At 44.4% G+C, this 18,032-nt stretch overlaps 1 protein-coding gene across 2 annotated transcripts in view; it reads right to left on the minus strand.

The window, feature by feature from the left end:
• Window positions 1-18,032, minus strand: part of LOC145349531 (Krueppel-like factor 12) — a 240,681-nt gene that overhangs the window by 64,425 nt on the left and 158,224 nt on the right. The window lies entirely within an intron of this gene.

Here is an 18,032-nt window from a genome sequence, read left to right on the forward strand (position 1 = left end):
CCTCTCTGCCCTAAAAGCCCTGGATTTTCCTGTCCCGGGCAGCTATTGCTCTTCTTGCTGCTCCTGCCTGCAGTTCCAGCAGTGCCCACTACTAAACTGTGGCGCTGACTCCGCCGCCAGAGCTGCCGACCAATCAGATTCCGAAGGCTTCTTTCCACTGAGCAGCGGACGTCTCACTCTCTCCTCCATCAGCCCGGCAGCAAGACCTAACAGCGGTAGGGCAGACTGCTTTCATCCAGCCCACACTCTGCATGGCTTTCCAACTTCAACTACTCTTGTGGCCTTCTCAGTGAGATTTGTTCACCTCCGGCCAAGTGGGGGCAATCCGACACAACTGGCTCACATCCTATAGGAGAAGTGTTGGGAACATCTCTTCGCCTTAACACGTTTTCAGACAATTTGGGTGGGGTTCTCCGGCCTCCCAGCTGTGTGTTTCCTGCCTGTGGGGGGTGGTGTTTTGTTTGCTAACGGCAGGATTCTCTAGTTCCTCCACTGTGAATGGGAATTCTCATTGAGGTCACCCCACACCGGTGGGAGACCCACAGGTGGGGGTGCGCTGCCGGCGGGACTGGAGAATCCCACCAGTGTGAACGGCCGGAGAACTCTGGCCTACAATTTCCAAAAGTGAAAAGCTTTTACTTTCATCATGAAGAAAAGGTTAAACTTATTTATCTTTCCCTAATAGCTTACATTCTGCTTCTATTCTAGATTCTTGATTTTATGGACTTGTTCCCAGTTCCTTTATTATTCCTATTTCCAACTTTTTATCTTTGTTATTATTTTCAGACACTTTCTGATATGGCCAAACCAAAGAACCAGTTTAGCTCAGGTTTCTTTGATGTTTGGGTATGTGAGAGCGTGACACATTTTTTGAACTGTCTGCTGGAAGGGTAAATCTTTGTAGCAATTATCGAGTATCAGAAAATTAAAAACTTCTTTTAAGTTTATTTATTAGTGTCATAAGTAGGCTTACATTAACACTGTAAGAAGTCTTACAACATCAGGTTAAAGTCCAACAGGTTTATTTAGTATCACAAGCTTTCGAAGTGCTGTTCCTTCATCAGGTGACTGGAGAGCTGGGTTCACAAACACGGCATATATAGACACAAACTCAATTGCAAGATAATGGTTGGAATGCCAGTCTTAACAGGTAGCCAAGTCTTTAAATGCAGACAACGCGAGTCGAGAGAGGGATAGTCACAGGTTAAAGAGGTGTGAATTGTCTCAAGCAAGGACAGCTAGTAGGATTTTGCAAGTCTAGGCCAAAATTTTGCAAAAAGTCCTTTTGAACTTTAAGTGGTGTTGTGAGGCTTCTTACAGTGCCCACCCCAGCCCAACGCTGGCATCTCCACATCATCACATTAACATTGCAATGAAGTTATTGTGAAAATCCCTTAGTCACCACATTCCGGTGCCTTTACTGAAAAATCTTTGGCCTCTCTGTGATCTAATCGACAACGTTTTTCTATCTAATCAAGCTGTTCTAATGACTGCAGTGCAACGATCATTCCTTTGGCCTCCAACTGTGACAAATGCTTTACTGTAACGTTATTTTCGGTGCAACTTTCAGAGAAAGTGCAGCATAAATTCAAAGGGAACAAGGGCCTTCTCAACCACAGGTTGCAAGGCATGAAAATACAAAAAAAAACAATATTCTGAACCTATGACCCTACGCTTCACCAGAACTAAAACAGGATACTTGTCAAGTAAAGAAAAGAAATTGCAGCCAACACCCTGGTATCCACTCTCACACTCTGGGTGTGAGCCTCAACATCCGTTCGGGCACACCCACCTCCTTTTAGAACTCTGATTAGCAAAACGAGCCTGGAATTTGTCCAGAACCACGTCACGTAACACAGCTACACAACTGATAGAGGACCAGGCGTCTGCTCAGAGTATAATCACTCTGCTCTGCCAGCATTGAATGCTAAGCTAACACAAAAAGGAATCAGAAGGATGTTGGATAACAGCGGTTATCTGCGCAGTCTCTCCGGTGCCGTCACAGACAGACATTTCTGTTGGGAGATAAATCCAAATGCCTGGTGGCCTGGCTCCTTCTCCGCTCATCTCAAAATCAGAAACATACCACACACATTTAAAACCAAAATATTGTGCTTGCACAGAGAGATGTGTGGTAGCTGATTAGGCATTATCTCAGAGTTAAGGGAGCAAGATGAGGAGGAATTTCTTCAGCCAGAGAGTGGTGAATCTACGGAATTCATTGCCACAGAAGGCTGTGGAGGTCAGGTCATCGCATGTATTTAAGACAGAAATAGATGCGTTCTTGATTGGTAAGGGGAACAAAGGTTACAGGGAAAAGGCAGGAGAATGGCGTTGAGAAACTGCTCAGCCATGATCGAATGGCAGAGCAGACTCAGTGGCCCGAATGGCCTAATTCTGCTCCTATATCTTATGCCTTATGACATCCAGTTTATTCAACTATATAAGTGAACAACGTAATTTAATTTTTTTTTTAACGTTCAGACACTTGACAATTACTACAAAGATTTACCTTTCCAGCAGATGGTTCAAAAATGTATCACGCTCTCATACACCCAAACAAAAAAAGAAACCTCAGCTAAACTGGTTCTTTGATTTGTCCACTTCAGAAAGTGTCCGAAAATAATAATAAAAACAAAAAGTTGGAAGGAGGAGTAATAAGGAAAGTCCATAAAATCAAGAAACTAGAATAGAAGCGGAATATAAACTATTAGGGAAAGTTTAATAAGTTTTCTTTTAAGTTTATTTATTAGTATCACAAGTAAGGCTTATATTAACACGGCAATGAAGTTACTGTGAAAATCCCCTAATCGCCACACTTTAGTGCCTGTTCAGGAAAACTGTGGGTGAATTTAGAATGATCAGTGCACCTAACTAGCACATCTTTCAGACTGTGGGAGGAAACCCAAGTAGACATGGGGAGAACATGCAGACTCCGCACAGACAGTGACCCACACCGGGAATCAAACCCGACTCCCTGGCGCTGTGAGGCAGCTGTTCAAGACAGAATGCAAGAGAAAAAGGAGAGACATGAATATATTTTGCAGGGAGGTTGACATAAAAATATCTTACTAAATTCTATGCAAATATGTCAGACTGCGGAGACCTGGAATCCACTTCAACGCATCTGTGACGGCTCAGAGTTTGAGATTAATGATCTAAATAAGGTAATACATCTGTGAAGACTGAGAATGAAAAAGGAATCGAGAATCTTAACAGATGTACGCATTTTTCCAAGCTTTTGGTGACTCATCTGATAAAGGGGAGAATCCCAGTGGTATTCATGGTCACAGTCTTTGTAGAGGACAAGCAGCCCACTCACAATTCACTGGATGAAAAAGCAGCAAGCCAGACTGAAACACTGGAGAGAAAAAGTTTGTTAGTCACAAGTAAGGCTTACATTAACAGTTCAATGAAGTTACTGTGAAAAATCTCCTAATCGCCACACTCTGGCACCTGTTCGGGTCAATGCACCTAACCAGCATGTCTTTCAGACTGTGGGAGAAAACCAGAGCACCCAGAAGAAACCCAGGCAGACATGGGGAGAATGTGCAAACTCCACACAGACAGTGACCCGAGGCCGGAATTGAACCCGGATCTCTGGCGCTGTGCGGCAGCAGTGCTAACCACGAGGCCACCATGTGTTGTGAGGAAGCCATGCAGTTTATACCCATTTTTGGGTTGACACTCGTCCTAATTTCTCACTATGCGAGAGAAAAACAAAGGCATTCCTTGCTTGGGTTTGCTGAAATGGTAAAACTTCAAACGCCCTCTCACACAGCGAAGTCTCGGAAGTAAAGCTTTTCTTCAGCTAGACAACTGAGCGTCACCGCATCCAACTCTCCATGATCCAAACAGATTCTCACCTTCCTGCCAACAAAACGCAAATCTTCCCAGAAAACATTAAATCCTCCACGAACGTGTCAGGCTGCAGAAAGCTGAAATCCATTTGAATACCCAGAACAAATCTGTCCGTAGGAGGTTGAGGTTAAGGTTAATGGTCCCAATAATGTGATGCACATGAATGATTTTCATTGACGCTCGATTCGAGTTCCGACGTAGAGGGAAAGATGAGGTGGAAGACAGAGAAGGAGAAAAGGAAAGAGAAATGTCATCTGCTCGTGCTTTCCCCCCAAACCATTAGTCATTTGTGTAATTCTAAAATTTCATTGAAATAGGGATCTGATAGATGAACACTTCATATAGTCCTCATAAGCACTAACAGGGTAAATTTAAAATGCTTTTGAGGAACTCTAAGCTAACTCGCTTTCATGTACCGATAAAACCATGATTCAACTGAAAGGCTCAGAAGATTGATGGGCATTGGCAAGCGAGCTGCCATTTTGGCAGGAATAGATCTACACTTGGAAAACTGGAAAGTATTTGGGAAGTAATCATGGGGCGTAATAGCAAAATGTAGAAAATTTAATATGGCAAAACTATTATAAAGACGCCATGCCTTCCAGCCATTTAATTTTAAAAGCAGGTGATTTATTACAACCTGCTGTGGTAATCTGTCCGCAGTTGTATGCCTGCACAGCACAGCTTTTGTGTTGTACAAAGAAATAATTTGGTTCTATTGAGCATGCAGTTGATTCTTACTCTATACTGAAAACAGGTCCTTTTAAGATTTTGTTCGGGTAAGTGTTAGAAAAGTGTTTCTACTATGGGTGGGTGGGGTGGGAGAGGAAGAGATTAAACTCAGGAGCATAAATATCATAGAATCACTACAGTGCAGAAGGAGGCCATTCAGCCCACTGAGTCTGCACCGACAACAGTACTGCCCAGACCCTAATTACTTACCCCGCTAATCCCTCTAACCTATACATCCCGGGACACCAAGAGGCAATTTAGCATAGCCAATCCACCTAAGCCGCACATCTTTGCGCTGAGAGAGGAAAGTGGGGCACCCGGAGGAAACCCACGCAGGCACGGGGAGAATGTGCAGACTGCACACAAGACAGTGACCCAAGCCAGTGACCCTGGTGCTGTGAGGCAGCAGTGCTAACCACTGTGATAGTCACTTGAACGTCCAGTCAGGAATTCAGAATACACACCTTTACCCAGCTAAGGCTTAGTGTGCGGAACTTGCTACTACAAGGAGTGGCTGAGGTAAAAGCTTAGATGCTATTAAGGGGGAGCTAGACAAAACATACGATGGATGGGCGGGGCGGGGTGGTGAGGAAGAGATTATGATTCAAAGAGCTGATTCAAACAAGATGGACTGAATGAATCCTTCTCTGCTTTAAAGAGCTTATCATTATGTTGGTGTATAAATGGAAAAAACCAATGTAATAATTTTCTACATTCAGAAATAATGGAAGCCCCAACTCATCCCCCCCTGTGTGTTTTGTGGTAATGAAGGTAGCCCGCCACCGGGATCTTCCAGTTCCACGCTGTCAGCAGGGTTTCCTATTGTTCATGCCCCCTGTTGCTGAGGAACCCACAGCAGAGAGTTGTCATCGCAGGACTGGAAGATCCTGCCAACGGGAATGGCTGGAAAATCCCACCCGTTATATCACAGAATCCCTATAGTGCAGAAGGAGGCCATTTGACCCATTAAGTCTGCACCAACCACAATCCCACCCAGGCCCTATCCTCGTAACCCCACACATTTACCCTGTTAATCCCCCTGACGTTAGGGTCAATGTAGTACGGCCAGTCAACCTAACCCCACACATCTTTGGAGTGTGGGAGGAAACCGGAGCACCCTGGAGGACATCCACACAGACACGGGAAGAATGTGCAAACTCCACACAGACAGTCACCCAAGGCTGGAATTGAACCGGGTCCCTGGTGCTGTGAGGCAGCATTGCTAACCACTGTGCTACCGTGCCACCCTGGGATATATCACAAGACGATCAGAGTAGCTTTTACAGAATAGACATGCACGTTGTGTGGATGCTAGGAACAAATTCTTCTCTAAAACAGCCAATGATTGCTCATTAAATGTATCCACGGGGAACTCAGTGATACCAACTGTGAAAACCCCTGGTTTGATTCTCTTCTGCTGTTGCTAATTCCTTATTGTGTTTCTGACCCTTGCCTGAAGGAATCGAGCGTGGAAATTGAGTGAGGATAGAATGGGACTGGGATGGCTGGTTTATGTCCTCCTAATCAACCCCATGGCCAAATAGCTTGCAGACAGTCACTCAGTAATGAGTATGAGAATGACTGGTGCTCTTGAAGCTGTACCCCAGAAAGCAGTTAATGCCTTCAGGGACAGAACTGATGGAAAATAAAGCACGCACACAATCTATGCACCACAAATGTGCAGTTATATCCTGGTGAGCATAATCCTATTATACTACAATGAAATGGCTGAATGGTATTTCTGCTATGATTGTATGGTCTAATGTGTAGACCGATTATTTTGTTAGCATCATCCAGCCTCTGGAATGGCAAAAGCTATTGAGGATGGGAGCAATTAGCATGAAAATTGTCATTGTCATCAAGAAACACATTTCAAGGGTGAGATCATGAAGCCAAAATAGATAAAACTTCCTCTTCTCTATTTTAATAATGTGCCTTTAAGCCACCACCAGATGAACACACAAATAAGTGAAGCTTCCTTTTCCAGTGTAGTCTTGCTCATGGCCTAGTTTAGGATGGCACGGTGGCACAGTGGTTAGCACTGCTGCCTCACAGCGCCAGGGATCGGCTGTTTGATTCCCAGCTTGTGTGGAGTTTGCACATCCTCCATGTGTCTGCATGGGTTTCCTCAAGGAGCTCCGGTTTCCTCCCGCAGTCCAAAGATGTATAGGTTTGGTGGATTGACCATGCCAAATTGCCCCTTAGTGTCAGGGAAGACTAGCCAAGGTAAATGCATCGGGTTACAGAGGATAGGGCCTCAATAGGATTGTGGTTGGCGCAGATTCGATGGGCCAAATGGCCTTCTTTTGTACTGTAGGATTCTATGATGAAGAATGTCAATCCACTCATTTACATCCAGTATGTTTCAGATCTTGGGACAATCCATGTAGTGCATCAATAGCTATGAAGGTTAAGCCTGTCTCACCTCACTTTGGCATTCGAAGTTGCAACTAGCAACGACAAGAGACTTTCAACCACCTCGCCTCAGTTGGACTGAAACCTATAATCCAGGAGTGACTTAGCCATGCTTTGGGTCACAAGGCCACAAAGCCGAGCCTGAGGGCAGAATTTTGCGGCCACGCTCACCCCAAGGCTGGAAAATCCCGCTCGAGGTCAAGGGACCTTAGCATGATCCTGTCCTGCTCGTTCCAATTCCCGTGCTGGGCGGGAAAGGAAAATTCTGCCCTGAAGTACCAATCTGGGAGCAATAGCGAGAGGAGGAACTGCTCGAAGCGGAGGTCTATAAAACTGAGACCTGATCAACTGAGGCTGGAATTCTCTTGCCGTTCAGGCCCTGCTGTCACTGCCGGCGAGAAGGGAGAACTTGACTAAATCTCTACTTGTTGCAGCAGGACTGGAAAATCCCAGCCATGAGTGAGGTTGGAGAATGTGACCCCGTGTTTGGGTGAAGGAGGGAAGAGGAAAGAAAAGATGAAGCAAACACAAAGGGAACAGATGATTTTCACGGATATCTGCTGTACATGAAGAAGGAATAATTGCTTGGCTTGGCTATAACAATGGCATTGCTTTTGTATTTACAGTGCAAACATTTGAATAATCTGTATGAGGCACTGCAGTCTTCTGTGATAACCTCAAAGAGTCTCAGACATTACATCACTGTAATCTCAGCACTGACTTATTCAATCTCACTGTACTTTGCAAATCATTCCGAGTGAAGCGCTCACTTTACGCGAGTCCCTGCAGTGGGTGCGATTAACAACGAGCTGCAATATCAGTTCCACCACTGATTCAAATCTCAGCGCCCCACGACTGGCATTAAAAATGGCCTCCTCCGCGCTACCTCCTGCTTCGATAATGTGAGGCGGCTGCAGACATTTGAGATCACAGGCCAACAATTTTATTTGTTAAAAAAAAATTACTTTATAAAAATATGTATCAATTAAACCCGAAAAAGTTATTTTTATCGCACCCCCCCCCCCAAATCTGCCCCCCTACGACCCGTCTCCCACCCCCACCCCCCCCGCACCCCCCCCACACCAAACCTTTCCCCATCAAAACATAACCTGAGCAGCTGGAAATCAAACACCCCATTGGGAAATTAGTTCCTGAACACTAATTCACTTCGTCAGAGCAGGGAGTTCAAAAGAATGTTTAATAAAAAGCAGGCTGATGACCTGGTTCCAATTACAATTACAGTATTACTTCTTGTTAGCCAAAATTAACTGTGTTTCAAAGGCAGAAAATAAATTCAATCCCTTCAAAGTACTTAACCTTAAAAAAAAATTGAAATCAAGACCGCAACATTTTCCAGCCTTGTGCAAAATTGATGCATCACGCCTCACTGTTTGTTGAAGTTGCCCATATTTAAAATGTAATCGCTTTGGTTCTGCAGAGCTTTATAGAATCATTGAATCCTACAGTGCAGATGGAGGCCATTCGGCCCATCGAGCCTGCACCGACAACAATCCCACCCCATCTCTGTAACCCCACATCTTTACCCTGCTGATCCTGCCCCCCCCCCCCCCCCCCCCCCCCCCCCCGAAGCTAGTGTCAATTTAGCACAGCCGAACAACCTAACCCGCACATCTTTGGATTGTGGGAGGAAACTGGAGCACTCAGAGGGAATGCACGCAGACACGGGGGGAATGTGCAAACTCCACACAGACGGTCACCCGAGGCCAGAATTGAACCCGGGTCTCTGGCGCTGTGAGGTAGCAATGCTGACCGCTCTGCCACTCATACATGAGAGCTAACAGGCACAAATGGGTAAGTTTGGTAGGACAAGAGTGGAGTGGATGGTCAACTTTCCAAATAAGGTAATAAAAAGCAAGGGATTGTTAATTTATCGTGACCTTGCTGGACTATGGCATCTCATGGTCTGAATCATCGGGTGGATCTTTCTCTGCACCCTACAATGCCAAGATCTTTTGCACTGTGACATGCTGGAGGTTCCAGCTGATAATGTAGCATCTGGGACTTCATTGCAAATGACAGAACGAATAATGTATGTCCTCGACAAATACGATGTAAGGACTGAGAACGAACAGAGTGAAAAGGAGGGTGAATTAAAGTCAACTTGTAAACACTTATTTGAAAGCGAGATTCAAAAGAGACAAAGGAAAAGTTGCTTCTTAAATTGACATTTTAGAAATCTCTAGGAGCCACCAAAAGGCAAGAGACTCCGGTTTGTTCTGTTCATTTTCTCAGTATTAACAATGATGATGTTATTAAAGAACTTAATAACTGGTAATTACCAGTTTTAACTTTCTGTGGCAAGTTTAATGGGTGATTGATTTGCAAACCTAACAAGGCTTTCACATGAGGCAATCACCAGAGTGGTGTAAAATACTAACGAGTTCCAGAGGTTTGCGAAACATGCTAAATCCCTTAACCCCCCCAAATTTTCCCATCATTAAGAGTGTGCATTGTTAACTCACTGTTTGTCCTTTAACACGATCTAAACGTGTTGTGTTCAATAAGGTCCATTGTCATGGAGTCCATAGAATCTCTATAGTGTAGGAGGAGGCCATTTGGCCCATCGAGTCTGCACCAATTCTCCTAGAGAGCGTCTTACTCAGACCACCCCTTCTGTCCTAACCCCACACATTTACCACGTCTAATTCACCTAACCTACACGCCTTGGGACACTAAGGGGCAATTTAGCATGGCTATCACTGAGGTCCACCATCCTTTCCATTCAGTCTTTTGCCCTAAACTGAATTTACTGCCAGTTCTCTTGAACAAGACTTCACATAGGCTTTGCAATACTTTTAATGCATTAGTCTATAAAATGAACATGTTCAACTTAGAAAAAAAAGCTTTACATTTTTAAAATAAACTCTCTTTTCAGAGTCCAACAGGAATTAAAATTGGCCCAGAAGGGTTGAATGCGCATTATTCGTGATAAAAATTGAATAATCTGCTCCAGATTATAATTTCCTTACTTTGATCTAATAAAGGAAGGTTACCTGGTGCCAATGAGTTAAAAAAAATGTACAGTTAATGTCCTTTAAGATCTGATGTGATATATATCAATATAAAAACCTAATTGCTGTTCTTCAAAGTTGAGTTTTACATTCTCAGGACAGTCTTTCCTCCTCTCCCAGTGTCGAATACTCATGTTAAGGTATAGTTCTAATCATAACAGATGCTCTTGACTACTTTACACAAGTTATCCTTCTTTCCCATAGAGTTGTGACATTGGGAGGGATTTTATGGATCTGTCCCTAGGGGTGTTTCTTTTAAAGTTTATTTATAATTGGGCCCTGTGCCACCGTGCTGCCCATTCTGGCATAGTGATTAGCACTGCTGTCCCTCAGCTCCAGGGCCCAGGTTCAATTCCAGCCTTGGGCCACCATCTCTGTGGAATTTCCACATTCTCCCCATGTCTGTGTGGGTTTCCTCTGGGTGCTCCGGTTTCCTCCCACAATCTAAAGACGTGCGGATCAGTGAATTGGCCATGATGAATTGCCCCATAGAGTTAGGGGGATTAATAGGGTAAATACATGGGGTTACGGGGATAGAGCCTGGGTGGAGTTGTTGTCAGTGCAGTCTCGATTGGCCGAATGACCTCCTCCGACACTGCAGGATTTTTGTGATTTTTATGGAGTAGGCTTACATTAACACTGTAATGAAGTTACTGTGAAAATCCCCTAGTCGCCACACTCCGACACCTGTTCGGGTACACTGAGGAAGAATTTAGCATGCACATTTTTCGGACCGTAGGAGGAAACCAGAGCACCCGGAGAAAACCCACGCAGACACGGGGAGAACGTGCAAACTCCACACAGTGACCCAAGCTCGGAACTGAACCCGGGTTCTTGGTGCCGTGAGGTAGCGGTGCTAATCACTGTGCCAACATTTCAAAGGGTGGGGGAGGGGGAGGAGGGAGGGACAGAGGGCCATAAAATGTGGCGAGCCGTTCAAAACTCCACCAGTTCTGGCAGGAGCAGAAAACCCAGTTGGTGGGAGAGAGTTGTGGAATCCTGCCCTTTGGGTACTCTGGCAGCGGCCCCCATTCTCCCAGTCGGGAACGCAGGTATTCCTACCAGGGTCACTGGCGGCCGATTACAACTCTTTGCGAGGTGAGGAAAGTGTTCTGAAGCGAAAGGCACCGCGGTACGTGAAAGGTCTGAGGTGCAGCCGCGTTCTGGGTATTTATTTGGGGGTGCGTTTCTTTCAGCTGCTCAGACTACCACAAAAAAAAATGTTCTATTGATGTTCCCTTCACCAGTACAGTTAATACTGTGGTTAGAGAGCCTACACCAAGGATCCAGTACGCTGTTCAAAAACTGTGGCAAATTTGAAAGTCTGTAATTCAAAGTCGGAAACTTGGCTGATTATTCACCTCCCTCGCTGCGCCTCTCAGGCCCTTTGTAGTGCCTCGGGCAGGGCTCAGCTAAGTCTGAAAAGATCAGACATCTCGACGTTTGGGGATTCCTTGCCTTCGTTTCGGAGACAGAACATTGCACTGTTGTTATTTAATTATGATCTGAGGGGAGAGCCAGGAACGTGTAAACTAATTCGCGGGCTGCAAGCTACTGCAGGAGACATGTTTGAATTAATACTTTCGGTTCATTTGAAGATGGAAAATTGTTAGTCTGTAGAATTCCCTTCTTCGCTGCGTACTCCCAGTGGAGTAGCTTGTCTCTGCCCCTTGGGGCACTCTTGCCTTCTTGAAAGAATCTGAATTTCTGTTGCCATGGGCAGAGGAAAGACTTTGATTCTGAGTGCATCACAGCTAGTATTACAAAGGGCAAGGTGATGAAAGCTTACAGACAAAAGAAGCTTCTCTCTTCCTGTCTGTTTTTCTTCATGCTACTTAAATCTAATCAACTCTGACTGGGCTCTCTAATTCCACACATCGAGTGTTATCCGAGATCTTCTACCTCCCCACATAAATCGGACAAAAACAGAAATGGGATGTTCAAAATTGCAATGATTTCTCAAATTTTTTTTATCTTTTAGGGGATGGATTTCTGTATCATCTTGTACAGATAAATACTGCAGCATTACTGAGCCGAATTTTCCAATATTAACAGAAACTATTGCCTGTAGCAGGAGATATAGAAACCCCTGCTTTTTGAGGACTATTAAAATGGAGTAGATTAATTTAAAATATGAGCTGCAGTGCACTTTATATGTATCAAAGGCATCAAAATGTACCTCACTTTTATACTATACAAAGATATGGTCTACATAACCACATATATAATCATTTTCAAACAAATATTATAGATTTAAACTATATTTTGTATTTTTTTGTGAGCTTTGGCCAACAAGCAATTTACCCCTTGGTATAATTGGAAATAAGTTTAATTAGATAGATCACATTCTTTTGGAACAATGAAGGGAAGAGCATATACCCTATTATCGGGGTCAGGCCAGGCAGCTACAAGGTACCAAAGTATTTGAAATTAATGGAATGATTCAGCTTCCAGTTGTAATGAATAGACATATTCAGCCTCCATTGATAAGGGGACAGAAAACACATAAGAAAGGTGACTCCTTCCTCGTTGCAGGTGATTTGATTTACTATTGTCACATGTGTTCATATACAGTGAAGAGTATTGTTTCTTGCGTGCTATACAGGCAAAGCATACTGTACTTAAAGAAGGAAATGGGAGAATGCAGAATGTATTGTCATAGTCATATTTTGGGGTGTAGAGAAAGAGCAACTTAATGCGAAGTAGGTCCATTCAAACGTCTGATGGAAGTAGGGGAGGAGCTGTTCTTGAATCAGCTGGTACGCGTCCTCAGACCTTTGCATCTTTTTCCCGATGGAAGAAGTGGAAGAGAATATGTTTGGGTTGCATGGGGTTCTTGATTATGCTGGCTGCATTTCTGAGGCAGCAGGAAGTGTAGACAGTGTCAATGGGTGGGAGGCTGGTTTGAGTGATGGGTTGGGCTTTGTTCATGACCCTAATTGCAGTCTTGGACACAGCAGGCGCCATACCAAGCTGTGATCCAACCAGAAAGAATGCTTTCTATGGTGCATCTGTAAAAGCTGGTGAGAGTTGGAGTGGACATGCCAAATTTCCTTAGTCTCCTGAGAAAATAGAGGTGTTGGTGGGCTTTCTTACCTATAGTGTCGGGATGGAGGGACCAGGACAGATTGTTGGTGATCTGGATACTTAAAAACTTGAAGCTCTCGATCATTTCTACTTCGTTCCCATTGATGTAAGCAGGCATGTCCTCCACTACGCTTTCTGAAGTCAATGATTAGCTCCTTCATTTTGTTGACATTGAGGGACAGATTATTGTCATCACACCAGTTCAAAGTCACACCAAATTCTATATCTCTTTCCTGTACTCTCATCTTGTCATTGCTCTGAGATCTGACCCACGATGATGGTATCAACAGCAAACTTGAAAATCAAGTTGGAGGGGCATTTGGCAATACAGTCATAGGTGTATAAAGAGTATTGGAAGAGGGTGAAGACACAGCATTGTGGTGCACCGGTGTTGAGGATAATCATGATGGAGATGTTGTTGCCTATCTTTACTTATTGAGGTCTCTGGGTTAGGAAGTTCAGGATCCAGTCGCCGAGGGAGGAGTTGAACCCCAGGCCATGGAATTTGGAGATGAATTTTGCATGAATAATAGTGTTGAAGGCTCAGCTGTAATCGATAAATAGGAGTCTGACATAGGTATCCTTGTTATCTAGGTGTTCCAGGGTTGAGTGCAGGACCAGGGAAATGTCATCTGTTTTGGACTGTTGTGGTGATAGGCGAACTGTAGTGGATCCTGGGAATCTGGGAGGCCAGAATTGATTGATGCCATGACTAGCCATCTTTGGAGTGACCCTTGAACCAACTAGATCATGCGTAAGTAAGGTTACGAGGCAGCGGGGGGAAGAAACTTTAGGTTTCGTTGACCAATGAATTCCTAATTCTGCTAAAAGGTAGAATGCTATTGGCCAAAGTAAATAAAGTGTATTAATGTAATTGGACCGTTCAGCTTGGATGATAGGTTGGGGGGGAGGGCCAAATCTTCAGAAATGTATATCGGTCGTGCTCTTGTGATATAACATCAGAGAGAAGTTGGAATCCTCTGACTATCTCCCTCCCAAAACATATTGGTCAAAGAGAGAACACCTTTAACTGCATATTGTCATTCTTAAATATGTGTGTTAGCTGGATTTGGCTGAATACAAGGCCTCCCAGAGGGAAACCCCGAGAAAATCCCTTTACGGTGCCAATTTGCATTGTGTTTGGAATATTGAATAAAAATATTATTGTGAGTTATCTAAAGTACCATAATGCAATTGTTAAGGGAAGACTAGTACATGATTAAACTGGGACAATGATTTTTTGGGAAGATGACAAGTCACATTGAAGTTAGGTCTCCAGAATTTAAGACTGGCATAAAGTCTCTGTATACTTTGATGCATCATAGTGTTTAATTATTTTAAACAACAGTTGAACCTTGAAAAATAGCAATTAGGACTTGAATATACATATAACGCCATCTCTAAGAAAACAATTACAGGACTGACAATTCCAATTCTTAATTTATCTTAAACTCGTTGGCACCAGTTGGGCGACATAGTGGTTAGCACTGCTGCCTCACAGCGCCAGGGATCCGGGTTCAATTCCCACTATGGTCATGGTTTGTGTGGAGTCTGCATATTCCCCCCGTGTCTGCGTGTGTTTCCTCCAGGTGGTCCGGTTTCCTCTCTCAGTCCAAAAGACGTGTGGTTAGGTGCATTGGCCATGCTAAATTCTCCCTCAGCGCACCCAAACAGACGCCAGAGTGTGGCGACTCAGGGATTTTCACAGTAACTTCATTACAGTGTTAATGCAAGCCTACATGTGACACTAATAAATAAACTTTAAAAGATAAGCCTTTTTTAAATAAGGTCGCAGTAAGGAAACAATAGTCTGGAGTAGATTATTCAATTTTCATCATGAATAGTGAACATCCAATCCTTCTGGGTCAGTTTTCATTTCATATACATGTTGGATGGCACGGTGGCACAGTGGTTAGCACTGCTCCCTCACAGCGCCAGGGACACCAGGTTCGATCCCGGCTTGGGTCAAGGTCTATGTGAAGTTTGCACATTCTCTGTGTGTGGGTGCTCTGGTTTCCTCCCACAGTCTGAATGACATGCTGGTTAGGTGCACTGACCTGAGCAGGCGCTGGAGTGTGGCAACTAGAGGAATTTCACAGCAACTTCATTGCAGTGTTAATATAAACCTTACTTGTGACTAATCAATAAACTTTTTGTGCCCTTCAATTGAACTGAGTTTCCTGTTGAAAACTCAAGAAATTATAATGATGTTGGAATATGATGGGAAATTCAGATCTTTTTAAGATTCTGTCTCCTTTTTTAATACTCCTCTATATTCATCACCCTAGAATTAATTTTTTGATCTTTTTAGTGACTTGGATATTATAGAATGCTCCATAAAGATCCCATCATATTTCTTTCAGTTTCCCATGACAAAATTTTGTCTTGGTTTCTTGAAAAGTTATTTTTCATTTATTATTTTGAATATATGGCACAGGAGGGGAGAATCAAGAAGTGAAATTGTTCATTTCCAGTCATAAAGGTGGCAAATCGGTGTCATTTCATTTAGTTTTCTCCATGGACTTGGATGACCCATTGTCCGTTCACTGCCACACGTAATTGCAGATGACATTTTAATGCATTAGCAATAAACATAAATGACTTTAACACTTACCGCACAAGTCAATTCATCTGAATTGTTGTTTGCAATCTGTTCAATCCAACAATTAATGCAGTGCTTCTCTTTGGAAAATGCCTACTTTTGCTTTAGTGTGTGGGAAGAAGATGTTGTAACCATGGAACAAACCCATAATCATAAATGGATCACCTATTAGTTCTAATTTTGAGTCAAACATTGGCCGACCTAGCCATGTCATAAGAGTTCATCATCAGAGTGCATGTGCATGTGCTCAGCCCCTTGTCATTCCTCCTGCAAAACAGAAGTCCCACAGTGCAGAAGGTGGCCATTTGGCCCCTCGAGTCTGCACTGACCACAATCCCACCCAGGCTCTATTCCTGTAACCCCACATATTTACCCTGCTAATCCTCCTGATATTAGCATGGCCAATCAACCTGACCCACACACCTTTGAACCGTGGGAGGAAACTAGAGCACCTGGAGGAAACCCACACAAATGTGGGGAGAAAGTGCAAACTTCACACAGTGACCCGAGGCCGGAATTGAACTCGTGTTCCTGGCGCTGAGAGGCAGCAGCGCTAACCACTGTGCCACCCATAAAAAATACCACCGATGGAAGGTCCACATTTCTTATTTTGAAATTTGAGTTGGAGCAGGACATTTTAGTTTAGCAAGGTAAAATGATGAACGGTGCAGAGCAGTTCACGAAGATTGAGTGAATATGCAGGCAATCGGGGGCACTGTGCTTGGTATCCCAGGACATCACCTGAGAGGCAGGCTGCCGTGAAACGTCCTCGTTCCTCACGAGGGTGAATCTCTACCTCAGTCAGCCCAGTTGGAAGACAGGGAGCATAAAGAGATGCTTACCTATTGGGGATAGGGAAACAGGAAGCATAGAGTCGGAAATCAGAGACATAGGGTGGAATTTTACAGCCGTACTTGTCCTGAAACTGTAAAACCCTGCCCGAGGTCCACAGACCTTTCCACTGTCCACCCCTCACCTGCTCCCATTCAAATACCACCGGCGGTGTTTCGTAACTAGTGGAGTGCCCCAGGGGTTGGTGCTGGGGCCTCAGCTATTTACCATTTATACAGATGATCTGGAGGAGGGAACCGAGTGTAGGGTGTCGAAATTTGCTGATGACACCAAGATTGGTGGAACGGCAAATTGTGCGGAGGGTGTGGAGTGTCTGCAGAAGGATCTAGATAGGCTGGGCGAATGGGCCAGGAACTGGCAAATGGAATTTAATGTTGGCAAGTGTGAGGTGGTCCACTTTGGTAGGAATAATGGTAGGAAGGACTATTACTTACATGGCGAAAAACTGCAGCATGCGACGGTGCAGAGGGACCTCGGGGCCCTTGTGCATGAGTCACAAAAACCCAGCCTGCAGGTGCAGCAGGTGGTCAGGAAGGCGAATGGGATGCTGGCCTTCATAGCGAGGGGGACTGAATATAAAAGTAGGGAGGTCTTGCTGCAGCTGTATAGGGCATTGGTGAGGCCGCAGCTGGAGTACTGTGTGCAGTTTTGGTCGCCACACTTACGCAAGGATATTTTGGCCTTGGAGGGAGTGCAGAGGAGGTTTACTAGGCTGATACCGGAGTTGAGGCGGTTGAACTATGAGAAGAGGCTGAATAAACTAGGCTAGTACTCGTTAGAGTTTAGAAGAATGAGGGGAGATCTCATTGAGACATATAAGATGATGAATGGGATGGATAGGATAGAGGTGGAGAGGCTCTTCCCGCTCAGAAAGGACAGTAGGACTAGAGGGCACAGCCTCAAGATAAAGGGGGGCCGGTTTAGAACGGAGTTGAGGAGGAACTTCTTCACTCAAAGGGTGGTGAATCTCTGGAATTCTCTGCCCGTTGAAGTGGTGGAGGCTGCCTCGCTAAATATTTTTAAGACACGGGTTGATGGGTTTTTGATAAGCGAGGGGATTAAGGGTTATGGGGAGAGGGCGGGAATGTGGAACTGAGCCACGACAGATCAGCCATGATCTTATTGAATGGCGGAGCAGGCTCGAAGGGCTAGATGGCCTACTCCTGCTCCTATTTCTTATGTTCTTGTGTTCTTATGTAGGAGGAACGGCGAGGGCTGCGCACTTGCAAAGTTCATCAGAGGCACACACTGATGATGAACTCTTCTGTGAGGGCTAGCATCGGTCAATGTTTGACTCATAAAATTAGAACTAATGGATAATTTGTTCATGATTGTGGATTTGTTTCATAGTTACAATATCTTCCTCCCACACACTAAAGCAAAAGTAGGCATTTTCCAAAGAGAAGCGCTGCATCCCCATGGCGGGCAGGGTGGTAAAATTCCAGCATTAA

The sequence above is a fragment of the Carcharhinus amblyrhynchos genome, chromosome 10, assembly GCF_965287045.1.
Source record: "Carcharhinus amblyrhynchos chromosome 10, sCarAmb.v2.hapA, whole genome shotgun sequence".
NCBI classification, from domain to species: domain Eukaryota; kingdom Metazoa; phylum Chordata; class Chondrichthyes; order Carcharhiniformes; family Carcharhinidae; genus Carcharhinus; species Carcharhinus amblyrhynchos.